Below are 14364 nucleotides of genomic sequence, written 5' to 3' on the forward strand. Positions count from 1 at the left end.
GATTCTGATTTAAGTTTGGATTTTCAGTGTTAATTAGAAGTGTGTTAGAAACAATTCAATTATAATAAAAAAGTAATTACAACATGACGACGCCAATGTAACTGTTTCTTTCCTAATAAAACCCATGAAGTTCCGGAAATTGATAAGGGCGAGGGAAGTGAGGTCAAAAGGGAGCTTGAGATTCAAATAAAAAAATCAAGGGTCTGACTATTACAATTTAAGAGACAGAGCTCTGTGACAGGCGAACAGACAGCGGAGGCTTAGTAATAAGGTTCCGTTTTTATCTTTTGGGTACGGAACCCTAAAATTGTACACATTAGACGTCTCTCATTTGGCGTCGCTAGGGCATCAGCTGTCCTCCACACTACAGAAATAGGTACCTTTCATATCTCTGCAAAAGCACCCTTAAAGTAGTAGAACTCTTCATGCTTCACACAATAGACACACAAGTCGTTCGAATTTATTCTTTCATGTAGCAACACGTATGATCGAGCTCAGGCATGACTCTAATACTATTTGAAAATGAAACTAATCATTTGCCACTTGCAAATTGGTGAAGGAAAATCGCAGAAAATCTAAGAGTTCCAAAAAAGTTCTCAAGGTTGCAAAAAGTCAAACGATCTGCACTTGGCCAGCTCGGTGGACAATGGCCTAAGTCCCTCAGCAGTGGAACAGTACAGTTGACGACAATAAAACTATCCGGAAAATATTTAGAATCATGCATAAAGTAAAAAATACATGATCAGAGAAAATAAAACGTATTATTACGGGCGCCGCCATTGGACGTAATTTAACGCTTGCCGTATTCCATGCATAGGCAGTTTCTTATTACTGCAGTCGTATCGATGTACTCGTAGTAGTCGAGCTCGAGAACTGGATATTTCTTTAAAAGGGTTCCTTTAGCTAACTAGTTTACATTCGTTGTAACAAGTTTGTTAACAGTACCCTTAGTATGAGTTTTTACAATTTGACATAAGTGACAGTTTTTGTTTTTGTTTACGTATTTCCCATATATTTCCAATCAGTTCTGATACAATCCGCTAGGGGCGCTGATTTAGAATGTATGGGCAAATACGTAAACAAATACCAAGACAGTCATTTTTAAAAACGTAAAATCTCATACTGAGGGTACAGTATTAGAAAGTAACACCCGTATAATAGGATTAAAGTTGGTTAAGTCTTTTACGTTTATCCAATCGCAAGTGTCATCTTATTGCATAAATTTAAAATATTACTAGAGCAGCCGAAACTTCGATAATTCGTTTTTAAGTGGCTGAATAAAAATTGTCGAATTTTATAATTTGACAGAATTGGTACTCTCGGTTGAAATTGACAGCTAAGTGCTTTTCCCGAAGGAAACTTGTCTATAAATAAACGGGAGTAAGATACAGCCGAAGCTACTGTCGCTTGAGAACTTTTGCGGTGGTCATCGCGACCGTCGTGCTGGTGGACCAATGAAGAGTTGACAAATTTTTCGAAAAGCATGTGCCGCACGTCTGCCACTCAAACAACAAATATAATAAGTCACCCGAGCGGCATAGTAAGCAAGTACTCAGTAGCTTAAGAGACAAGGCGGCGATATACATCGCCAGGCGCGGTCTCAGGGGATCACAGGGGACTTGACCCTCCTACCCCCAAACCGTCGAGTCCGACTCTCACTTGGTCAGTTTTTTTTTCGTGTGGGAACCCTGCATGGATTGCTCTGCAGCGGGGAGGATATGCCGGATTGTACAATAAATATTAAATTTATAAAGTTCGAAAAAGTGGTCTAATTTAATCAAATTTCCACTGAGATCCCTCTCAAAATCTTATGCTACATTCGCGGCTGTATATCCCTTAAACAATAGTGGCCATGTCGGTCATGGGCATATTAATTAGCACGTGAACTTGATCTTGACCATAGAGAATCGCTGGAGTGCAATAGATAGGATTAATTGTATCAACCTGAATCGGTAAGCTTAGTTAGTGATAAGCTGATTAACAGAGCCTATACCGGTTTAATACAATGGATAATTAATTCTATGTACTAGCTTCGGCACGCGACTTTACGTTGATTTAAATTATGCATTGGTTAAGTAAGTATACATAATTTTCTTATAGGTATGTATGCTATGTATGCTTAGTATTATAAGTTAGAATGGCCACTTTAATGTGACATTTTTTAATTTAATAGTAACCGTACATATTTCTAGAATAATAATAGGCTAAGTAACAGAAAAGTCGTGTATTTGCGAAAAAAAATTGCGTTAAAATTGCTAGAAAAATGCGTTAAATATATATAATATCGTTATACGATGGAGTTTGCGAACAAAAGCGGTATTCTTACTAGCGCTTGGTTTCATGATTTGTTTTACTTTTTTTTTATTTCGGTAACTTTTTAGGATTCCGTACATAAAGGGTAAAACGGAATCCTATTACTAAGCCTCCGCTGTCTGTTTTTCCGTTTGTCACACCGTCTAACTCTTGAACCGTATTTGATAGATAAGTACTTAATTTTTACAGAGTAAAAAATAAAAAAAAAGCTTGAAAATAAATGGGGTTCGCCATACAAGAAACCGCTTTGGTGGGGCTTAACCTACTTACTCGCACCGTAATAAAGTACTTCTTTAATTAAGTTCAAAATCCGCCCCGACTGTATACTATAACATAAAAACAACAATTATAAATAATAATTGAGTATTGTGTGTAAAAATATCGCTGAAAATAAAGCAAGTGATAGCCTAGTGGTTAAGAAACTCGGCCTCTTGATCGAGGGGTCCGAGGTTCAAATCCCAGGCACCTCTGATTTTACAAAGTTATGTGCGTATTAGAAATTAATTATTACTTGCTTAAACGGTGAAGAAAAACATCGTGAGGAAACCTGCATACCTGAGAGATTTATATAAAAAAAAAACTCAGGTATGCGAAGTCTATCAATACGCACTTGGGTAGCGCGGTGGACTATGGCCTAATCCTTCTCATTATGAGAGGAGACCCGTGACCAGTACCCTTACCATGAGTTTTTACGTGTCGACAAATATGACTGTTTTGGTATTTGTTTACGTATTGGCCCATACTATTTCCAATCAGCGCCCCTAGCGGATTGTGTCGGAACCTGGAAATAGTATGGGCCAATACGTAAACAAATACCAAAACAGTCATATTTGTCGACACATAAAAACTCATGGTAAGGGTACAGCAGTGGGACAGTGATGGGTTGATGATGTGTAAAAATATTAATAGCGAACTATTTATCACGACCGGTATTATCACGGCGCAGAATATTTACTATTTTATACGATGGTACTTATTTATTTACGTAACGAGAGATGACTAACTGAGTTAATTCATATAACGTGCGATGACCAAGTACGTATAATGTATCATCTATTAAATGAAAACAAATAAGGTACCTTTATGCATCTTATAATCCTTGACAATGATAAATAGAAAAATAAAATAAATAGTATTATTCAATCATTTAACATTATGTAATAGGTAACAGTATGTCAGTGAGCATTAACGAATAAATAAATAAAAAAGTCACTGATGGTCACCAATCCATTTCCTACCCGAACTGAATGATTCATTTTCTGAAGCAATCTATCCATCTATCTATCTATGTACAAGGTGCCAGAGTAGCTTCCGAAATAGTATTTTCTAATGCAAACTTACAATAACAAGAACCTTTTGAACCCCTGTATGTTCTTAGAACTTCACTTTCAACAGCGTTGGCGAATGTAGTCGTTATAATTCATAAGGGTGGTTCCCTCCCTTTTACCCGAGCATAAGGATACACGCATACTAGGTGTACAAAAGTAAACAAAATAGTTTGTAAATAGATCATGAATTATGTAAATAAAAACGCGTAATATATGTGTAATATGAATGTAAATTTTATACGCCATGCATACTTAATGCGCCGTCAATTACATCTCAACGGGTGATAAAACTACGACACACTTTACATACAGAATTATTATGTATGTTACAGTGCCAGTATATAAATGTTTCTAAGCGACCTAAAAAGGAGTTATCTTTTAATTTTTCCATGAATAAAATGAAGTAAAATGCATTAGAACGTAACTGTGAGTGAAATTTGAACACGCGTGGCATTGTCACGTAACAAGTTCGCTTTTCCTGTCGCGCGTGCTTTTGTCCGTATGTGTGTCCCATTCGCATATACGAGTTATGCCACTGCAGTGTCCACAGGAAAAGTGTGCATGTGCGTTTAAATCGATTGCAATTGCGTATAAACACGCATGTCAAGAAACGTGTATTATCATATTTAAAAATAAGTAAAGAAAATTGCTTGAATAATGGTGTGTGTAAATGTATGATTAAAAGATGTGTAATGGTGTAATTAAATTCACACCCATAAGTAAGATACCCACGTACACTTTTTTGTGGCTCAGTTTCGCTTGGTATTCATTAATGTGCGTGAGTAAACAATGTGATGTACAATAATTATAGTAATTTGTCACATAATTATAAATAATTGATTTTTACAATTATATGATAAGTGTGCTACGCAATGCATAAAAAACGCTAGAGATTGCCGCTGTTAAAACTTTGATGTAAATAATTTAAAAAAGAAACTAATTTTTTATCCACTAATTTCGGAGTTTTGTACAAAGTTATGGAAGCTGAATTTGAATTTTATACCTTTAATATCACGAAGAGAATACAATTAAAATTCAATATTTACATAACCTATGCCAAGAATTCAATTTTATTTATTAAATTTGATTTTAAATAACTCAAAGCAATATTTGTGTGAGTTCGATCCTTTTCATTTAATTACATCCAATTAACGATTCCTTTGTAGGAAACGGTTATAATAACATAGGTAATACTCTTTGTGACAGGCGTGTATCTATGTGTAGATTCTATGCTTATGTAGGTATAGGTGTACAAATATAAATAGAATAAAGTTGACACATGTTATGATTACGTGGCATGCCAATGGCCTTCACGCCCTTTATGTAGTCATAACCTTTGAAGTTACTACAATGTTAAAATGATATGTAAAACATTTTTGGATGCTGCCCTGTTAATTGGGTCAAGAGTAGACAAGTACCACGAATTGATAATATTTTTTTATTTAACGATTCAATAACAATGATTATTCTTAACTACGTACATAAGAAATAATATGAATGTAAGTAAATATTCGTTTAAAAAAAAACAAAAAAAAGCACGCTTTTATTGCTAATCGAAATAAAAACTAGAAAATAATTTAAGTTATTAAAATAATAATTCAATTCAGAGGAAAAAGATTGTGCTTGATATTTTTAATCTTAGAATGATTCTATTGGCAATCGTCTATGAGAGAATAGTTATGTACCGCAGTAAAATGCACCGATTGCTTTCAAATATAGTCTATGTCACTCCTATAATTTAGAACCACACAATTCGATGACACCAAATATGTTAATATCTGTCAAGCCGTTTGGGCTTGCCAAGTAATGGGACATGCATTCAAACAAACACACATACGCTATGAATGTTACCTTCCTCAGTCAGATACAAAACAGAATATTAAGTTGATGATTACAGTTCATTTTATACTGGGTAATATAATATACCTAATAAGGTTGTTTTATTGGTGGTCATAAAATGGTGGTGGTATGGTGTTTAAGAAACTCGGCCTCTCGATTGAGGGGTCCGAGGTTCAAATCCCAGGCACGCACCTCTGATTTTTCAAAGTTATGTGCGTATTAGAAATTAATTATCACTTGCTAAACGGTGAAGGAAAACATTGTGAGGAAACCTGCATACCTGAAAGATTTATAAAAACAAAAATCTCAAATGTCTACCAATACGCACTTGGCGTACCTATTAATTACTCTTCAGTAACATAATTGCATATGCATATCGGCTGCAAAACATGATTCAATTTGGTCGCTAATAAAAAATAATTCGTTTACAAACCAACTTGACATTTTTATGTTTTGCTCGCGTCAAAAAATACAATAAAATTCATTTAACTTTAAATATATTTCCACGTTTTCCGTATAAATCTTCCTCTGGACGTGTGACTGATGAATGGACAAACAATTTGCATTGTTTTATATTATACTAGATAAGACACGCGGGTCTGCCTGTACGAATTGATGAATTATACGATTTTAAGTATATAGAGGTTATATTTTTGGTTAAAACGTATCCACACTTGATTTTTATTAAATTACAGAAGTATAAAACGAATGTGTCTACGTTATTCTGACAACTGCTGCCTTTGGATATCCATAATAAAACCCAGGTTGACTAAAATTCTGCCTAAGGTCGGCCAAAGATGTTATTCCTCTGATGTGATGCCTCTGAGAACTAAAATGGAACGCTTCGTAAGTCTCTCTCCTATACATCCCTCCAAACCACCACTAACGTGGAAATAGTGAAAACAAGGTTTGAAAAGGTAGTTACGAAATCACAGACGGATTTTTATTTAAGGATGAATTTCGCATTCGTGTGCAGCGATATAAAACAAATTAGCGGTTAAACGACTTCACAACGTATCTTCTATTGTTCGTGTTGAATTACCAACTCGTTCATTATTTTTTTTATAATATAAGAGTAGCAGACGAGCATGCAGTCCACCTGATGGTAAGTGGCTACTGCCGCCCATGGACATCTGTAATCAACCCCAGATGGGATTAGATATTGCTACCTGAGGTCGGCCACAGATGCGCCGCTATCCCTGAGGACTAAGCTGGAACGCCTCGGAAAAGTCTGTCTCCCTTACCACACCCTTCAAACCGGAACACAGCAGCGCCTAACACTGCTGTTATTAGGTAGAAATAGGTGTGGCGGTGGTGCCACCGGAGTCGAACCACAAAGGGTTCTACCACCTTCAATTGTTCAATTGTTTATTAAGTTAATTATGTGCCAGTAATGCAAAAGGCGTGTGTCCAAGCAACGTGATACGGCGCTAGCACTTAGCATTTCATTGTTATTCTATAACATAAACACTAATTAGTATTGTCTAGTGTTTAAATTGTGACACATCACTATGATAAATGCTTTGATGTCCAGCTGTCATGTAGATAGGTATATTACGCGATTTTCTGTGAAAAGAAGTATACATTGTTTATGTTGTTGGCTATAAATGTTCCAATTATAATTGGAAAGCATATGAACGCACATTTCATACAACCTGTACCTTGTACTCTGTGTAAATTGTGTAATGTATTATGAACATACATTTAGAAATATAATAAAATAGAATTTAGATTTCATTTTATTTCGAATTAAAATTTTGTGTAAAAAATTCGGGCTAATCATGGCTGTAGCTAAGGGGGGGCATTGTGGGGCAATGCCCTACCTTGAAATCACAATGCCCTACCTTAAAAATACCAAAAATTAAGATAAATTATTATAATTAAATTGTTTGTTCATAGTTTGACATTTAAAAAATATAACAGTAGGTCTATAAACTTTCCGATCATACTGTGGTTTGCAACATTCATTTCATATTTTAGTAATTCTTTGCTCTGATCATAGATGGCATATGAAGCGCCATCACGTGAAACGATGGATCTAATATCTAAAGATGCCGCGGGGATTCCCCGTACCATATGGAATTGCGATTGGGCTATATTGAAATCTATAGTACGGGAAATCCTCTTTTAAATTAAGATAAGCGTAAACCATACCCTATTCACGATGACATTGATTGTTTGTACTTTGGTTAAGTAAAGTATACTGCAAAGAGTGTTTTAAGTGAAAAATCGATACAATTGTTATTTTTATTGTTATAAATTGAAAATTCATTGATTTTGCGATGGACATACGGAATTTCTTTGGAAAGAAAACGAAGAATTGAAGAGCAAATTGACCACGAAGAAACTCACTGCTCCAAACAGTCGGAAGCCCAAAATTCAACCACAACTCCTAATTCCATGGCAGCAGGTTGGTCAACACATGTTGGTAATGTTAGCTATTGTATTCCTTCTGACATTGCACAAATCGGAGAACCAATAAAACAAGTTGTTTTAGACACATATCCAAAACAACATAACAGAGCCTTTGTTTCTGATTGGTTTAAGCGTTATAAATGGTTGCAGTATTCTGTCGAGAAAGATGCTGCTTTTTGCTATCCATGCCAGCAATTTTCACCTCATGGAAGCAAACAAACTTCGTACACTTCCACAGGATTTACAAACTGGAAAAATGCCACTGATTCTAAAACTGGTTTTCCAAACCATGAAAAATCCATTTCTCATATTCAATCTATGTCGATGTGGCAGGAGAAATTACAAAGAAAATCTACATCTAGCAGTGTTAAAACATTGATAAATCAAAGTGTATTAGAAAGATATAAGTATTACGTGAAGTCTATCATTGAAGTAATACAGTTTCTAATTGTCAACGAATTAGCCTTGCGTGGAAATTATATTTTAGAAGAAGAAAAAGAAAAAGGATTGTTTCAGAATTTATTTGAATACACATGTATGAAAGATCCAAATTTGAACGAGGTTCTCACTCATATACCACAAAACGCAACCTATCGTTCACCTGAAATTCAAAATCAAATAATTCAAGCAATGGTTCAAGCAGTACGAAGTTCCATTGTTAAAGATATCAATGAATCTGACGTGAAATGGTTTACTCTAATGGAAGATGGGACGAGAGATAAAAACAACCGCGAAAATATTGCATTAGCAATACGTTACGTCAAGGATGGTGTCGTCAATGAGTCGTTGCTGATGGTTAAGACTACTGAAAACCTTGATGCAGAAACCTTCACGGAATTAACGTTAAATACTCTTACAGAAAATAACATTGACCCGTCTTGTATGCTTAGCCAATGCTATGATGGTGCAAGTGTGAGTCCAAATGAGTGGGAAAGTTTCAGGAGTTGCAACGAGAATAGAAAACAAATTGGGCCGAAAAATTCCTTACGTCTACTGCTATAACCATCGCTTGCACTTAATAGTCATCAGAACTATCTCAGAAATGAATTTCATCCGTTTATTTTTTTACCAATGCATCATGTTACATGAATTCTTTCATCATGGCAAGATCTTATATGGTGGTCTTATATGGTGGAAAAAGGATTGGCCGACTCCTCGAACAACGCTGGTCTGGACATTTGGCAGTTACAAAAGTTGTATACGACAAATATTCATCGATTTTGCAGACTTTGAAAGAAATTAAAAATGGCAGATTCAATGGTGATGACGTCGCCAAAAATATCGGTATTAAAAAGTTATGCTTGATCTGAAATTCCGAGTGGCCATGGTTGTGGCTAAAAAAGTATTATCCACGCTGCAACCTGCAGACGCTGCTTTGCAAGCCCGAAGCGCAGGATTGAAAGACGCCATAACAATCATAAAATATATCGAAGATGAAATTATAAAATTAAGATCAAATCAAATGTATAATCAAACTTTGGAAGAAGCTAAGTCTTTAACAAACAACGACTGCGGCGAATCTGAAAATAGGACACAGACCAAGAAAAGGCAAGTAAAAATACCAAATCGAATGAATGACTATTTGACGTACGGCCCATCCAATTCCTCCGCCAAACAAAATATAGAAGAGAACGACGAGCCATTTAAGTCTGAGTATTTCGAAACGTTGGACATACTAATTGCTGAATTACAAAGAAGGTTTTGCGGACAACGATGTCTGAAAATTCCAGGGGAAGCCATTGGGAAGAGGCTAGTGTGGTCAAGGCTTACTTGAGTCGTAAAGAGGATAAAAAGGAAAATACATTGCAAATATTGTACAGGCAAGGAGAGGCGTTCAAAGATACATATGAACTTTTTGCGTCTGTGGCGACAATAGGATGTAGCACTGCGGTATGCGAATCTACGTTTTCAACTTTAACTGCAATTAATAGACCTCAAAGGCTCTTAATGGGTCACGAGAGAATGGTTGGTATGGTATTTTTGGCCTTTGAGAAAAAGAGAACAAAGTCAGTTGATCTGAACGAAGTTCTTCGCATTTTTAATAACATGGCAAATCGTAAAATTCAGCTGTTTTAAATATTTTTATTATCTTGTTAATTATTGTAATAAGTTTGGAGAAATAATATAATCTAAATGGTATTTTAGTCGTATGTATTTACTCGTATCACCCCACCCAACAATTAATTATTACCTCACTCTCATTCAGACGTGGATCTCTACATCCAAATCTGGAAGTTCAACAATTTTATTCGCTAGTTCTTCATCATTGAGGATTTAATAGTTCTTAGATCCATGCTTATGATCTGTCTCATAAATCATTTGTCTACGAATAGCTATTGAATTTATATCACTTTAGGTGATCGATTTAGGAGCCCGAGCTTTGAGGGCAGATCGATTATAATATTTTTTTTACTTCCGCCTTACCTGTAACCAATGCTGCCCTACTTCAAATTCGAGTCTAGCTACAGCCCTGGGGCTAATCCATTGAATGCGAGTTTCGTGACACAAATAGACGGAAGCTGTATTCAGCTCGACTACATCCTATAGGTTTATGAAAAAAAATATTTCATCAAATTGTGAATTGCCTTTCATTCAGTTGCGATGTTTGAATGGTATTCCTACATCCTGTATGGATTGTATGTATGTACGGTCGGATGAATGCGTCCGGGGTCGTTCGTAGGATCTTAATTAAAAGGTTGTACAACTCTCTTCCTACTTCAATGATTGGATAATGGATAGTACTAGACTATTAATCAGGATGGCTCGGTACTGGCCGGATCTGTCTTTCTGAATGCTTGCTCTCCATAATCAGTGCTGTAGTGTCTAATAGTGAAGGCGTACTTTTTTCAGAGGGGAATAAGGTCTTAATCTGGTCTACAACATCTACCATTATTATAGTATTATAGCTTATTAAAAATGGTAGAACTTTCTGTGAGTCTACTCCGGTGGCACCACCGCCACACCGATTTCTGCCTAATAACAGCAGAGTTTTTGGTTTGAAATTTGTGGTAAGGGAGACATCCTTTTCTGAGGCAATCATATTCGTCGTCAGGGGTAGCGGCACTTACGACGACCTCAGGTAGGAATTTAATCTTAATCGTATCTCGGGTTGATTACAAATGTCCATTGACGGCAGTAGCCACTTGCCTTCACTTGGACTGCACGCTCGTCTGCTACTCCTATATATTAAATTAATAAGAGAAGGGTACATAAGGAATCTATTTATAAAAAGGTGTGAGAAAGAACCAACTGTATAATACGTCTTAATCGCCTCGAAATCAAAACTAGACCGACTGAAAATAATAACATTTAAATAGGTTTTTTATTAGAAATATCTAGATTCTCTACATATGTGTCGAGGTTTAATTAATTAATACTAGCAGAATATAGGCAGAATGAGATTATCCGTAATCCACATCTGTAGTCCCCACACTAAAACCTTGTGGCGTGGGCGATAGGGGTGATAAAATATAACGGTAAAATTATTTATATATCCCACGTCATCGATATCTCATTTAAAATGTTTTAACCGACTTCAAAAAGGAGGTACTGTATTCGACCGCTATGTATGTATGTAGGCTTGTATGTACGCGATTTTCGCAATCGCGTACATACAAGCCGTTTCTCGTTAGCTTAGTGAGTTCATGCAGGACTTACGAGAGCTTTCAACTTCCAGAACTTCTTATTTACGTACCTGGAACAAATAAATGATTAATTAGTATTTTTATATATATAATATAGAAGTAGCAGACGAGCATGCAGTCCATCTGTTGTTAAGTACAAGACCACATTTCCTTAGGGTCGGCCATAGAAGCACCGCTACCCCTGAGGACTAAGCTCGAATGCTTTGAAAAAATATGTCTCCCTTACCACTCTTACCAGAACACAGCAAGCGCTTAACACTGCTGTTATGAGGCAGAAATAGGCGTGTCGGTGGTGAACCACAGATTCTACCATCTTATAATTAGTATAATGAATAATTACACAAAACAGCATACAGTGTGAAACTATAATAAATATTTTTAAACACATTGGTACGATTTCAGTATTGAGGTTTTACATACGGCCGCGCATGATGGTCATCTACTTAATACTAACACATATAATATACATCGCATAATCTTAATATCAGCACGCAAGTCCATATTCGCATATTATAGAAAGAAATCGAAAAATTACATAGTGGGAACATAACGCTTTTTCCTTACGTGACAATCTTTAGCATGCAATTGAAAATCGCGTCGAGTAACTCCGTTTTAACGCTTTCTGGTACCACCATTGATTAGTAAAGATTATTCACTCCTAACAAGAAAATAGTTACCAGTTTTGACAATCGAAATTGTCACTGTCATGTATTTTCGTGTTTGAAAAATATTTAAAAAATGTAGTTTTTAGATCATTTACGAGTGAAACGATAGTTCGATTCTCCGCAGTTTTTCTTCGATTTCGTGCTTTTGCACCACCTAACTGCACATGTCGGCATTGTTCCGTGTAAATTACACCATGACAGCTATTGAATGGCTGACACATTTGTCAGCCGATTAAGTAATTTAATGGCTTCCTTCAATTACAAGGCGTTGAGATATTTATACTTACCTATGGGTACCACGGGCACAAACCAAAACACCCAGACCCAGAACAGAACAGAATTATTTACATGACCGGAGAATGAACTTGAATCCCTCGACTTATCAGACCGGTATAGTGAGTATGGCAAGTTTGAAGATCTAATTAGCGGGACACATTACATTTCGTAAGTTTCACGTCACATGTATGCAAATGGAAGGTGAGGTAAGGTCAATGGTCTTATTGATTCACTCCGATGCTATTGGATTTGAATGTGGCACTCCACATTACCATATTTAGTCAACTAACCACACGACATTGTTTAGACAAGTTAGGTACTATGTGGTGTGCCAATCGATCTAAGATTAGCATTTTGAAGATTACTAAATAATTTAATGTGAACGTATAGTTATACGTTAGGTATATTAGGGTCCCGTACCTTAAGGATAATAATTTAAAAACGGAACCCTATTAGCTACTAAGCCTCCCTTGTCGGTGCATCTGTCACAGGGCCCTCTTGAACCGTAATAGACACATTTTTTTACAGAATATGATCTAAAAATGAAAAATAAATGAAAGATGCTTAAGGAACCCTCCGCGTTCGAGATCGACTCGCACTTGGCCAATTTTTTAAGAGTTCTTAGGCGTAATATCCTCATGATATTTTCCTTCGCCGTTATAGCACGTAATAATTATTTTCTAAAATCCACATAACTTTGAAAATCCCCGGTGCCTGCCCGGGGCTGGGACCTCAAACCCGATTGTCCTGTCGTGTTTTAACTACTAGGCTATCATTATGTTGTTTCTGTAGTCCCGGGACTAGAATAGGGCTACGGTATTTCCTGCCTATCATAAGAAGCTACTAAAATGGGGCTTCCGGGGTTGCGGGCGGCAAGAGCGGGAGCTCGAACCGTCCAGCATTCGACCCCGGGAAGAACGACGATATGTGTGGTCGCATAGTGCGGTAAAATTCCACATATCTCGGCAACGCTCCTTACCGCGTCGGGTATTTTTTAAGGTTTCCCCCTCGTGAACAAAAAAGAACCAAAAATGCTATCATTACGTATTTACATCTTTATCACGTGTAAATATTAATAATTAATGGTTTGTTTACGTTGAATTTTTCCTAGTAATTGAAGTTGCGCGCAGTTTGTTATTTTATAATTGTTTAATGTTTTGTGACTCATGGTTCTTACTAATTTATCTTGCATGGTATTTAAAAGCAAGACGAACGTGAATAGTGAAATTTACATGGACATCTGTAATCAACCCCAGATAGGATTAGATGTTCCTACCTAAGGTCGGCCACATATGCGCCGCTACCCCTGAAGACTAAATTGGAACGCCTTAGAATACTATGCCTCCTTTACCACGTCCTTCAAAGCAGAACCTCATAACAGCAGTGTAACACGTTTACACTGCTGTTATGAGGTAGAAATAGGTGAGGCGGTGGTGCCGCCAGAGCCGATCGACAAAGTGTTCTACCTTAAAAAATTGCGCGAACTTTAACGATTTTAGTTTAATAACATTGCACCAAAACAGGTGAAAGCTGTTTCAGAACACTCCAGTACAAACATGTTTCAAAGTATGACTGTGCAAGCTAACTTTATCCTAACTTTATAACTTGATTTTCCGATACCAGTAGATACCTTTAACAAAACACTATTAATAATGAACAAATAGTTATCAGCAGACAAAGCCACCTTGATAGAGCTATTCAGGAACGTTGAAGGGTTTTATAAGGAACTATTGGAGCGGTATAGACGTGAATTAAGTGCAGTCTATTGTGCAGGGATGCTGAAGTCTCGAACTTGCTCGTTCTCGAACTTGCTCCAATGCCAAGGTGATACGACTTGTGTATCTTTATATATATATTTCTTATGTGCGTGTGTATGTCACTGAA

General features: G+C 36.5%; 1 protein-coding gene across 3 annotated transcripts in view; it reads right to left on the reverse strand.

Moving 5' to 3' along the window:
- Positions 1–14364, reverse strand: part of LOC140743269 (glutamine synthetase 2 cytoplasmic) — an 87810-nt gene that overhangs the window by 46701 nt on the left and 26745 nt on the right. Inside the window, exon 1 of one of the 3 annotated variants that reach the window (XM_073074423.1) lies at positions 6–15. The exons of the other annotated variants lie outside the window; for them this stretch is intronic. The gene's annotated coding sequence lies outside the window, so the exon portion shown is untranslated. Of the gene's footprint in view, positions 1–5; positions 16–14364 lie in introns of those variants that run through there. 3 annotated transcript variants of the gene reach the window in all.

Source organism: Epargyreus clarus, unplaced genomic scaffold (assembly GCF_041222505.1).
Source record: "Epargyreus clarus isolate Ecla_fem2 unplaced genomic scaffold, WU_Ecla_fem_2.2 ptg000007l, whole genome shotgun sequence".
Taxonomy (NCBI): domain Eukaryota; kingdom Metazoa; phylum Arthropoda; class Insecta; order Lepidoptera; family Hesperiidae; genus Epargyreus; species Epargyreus clarus.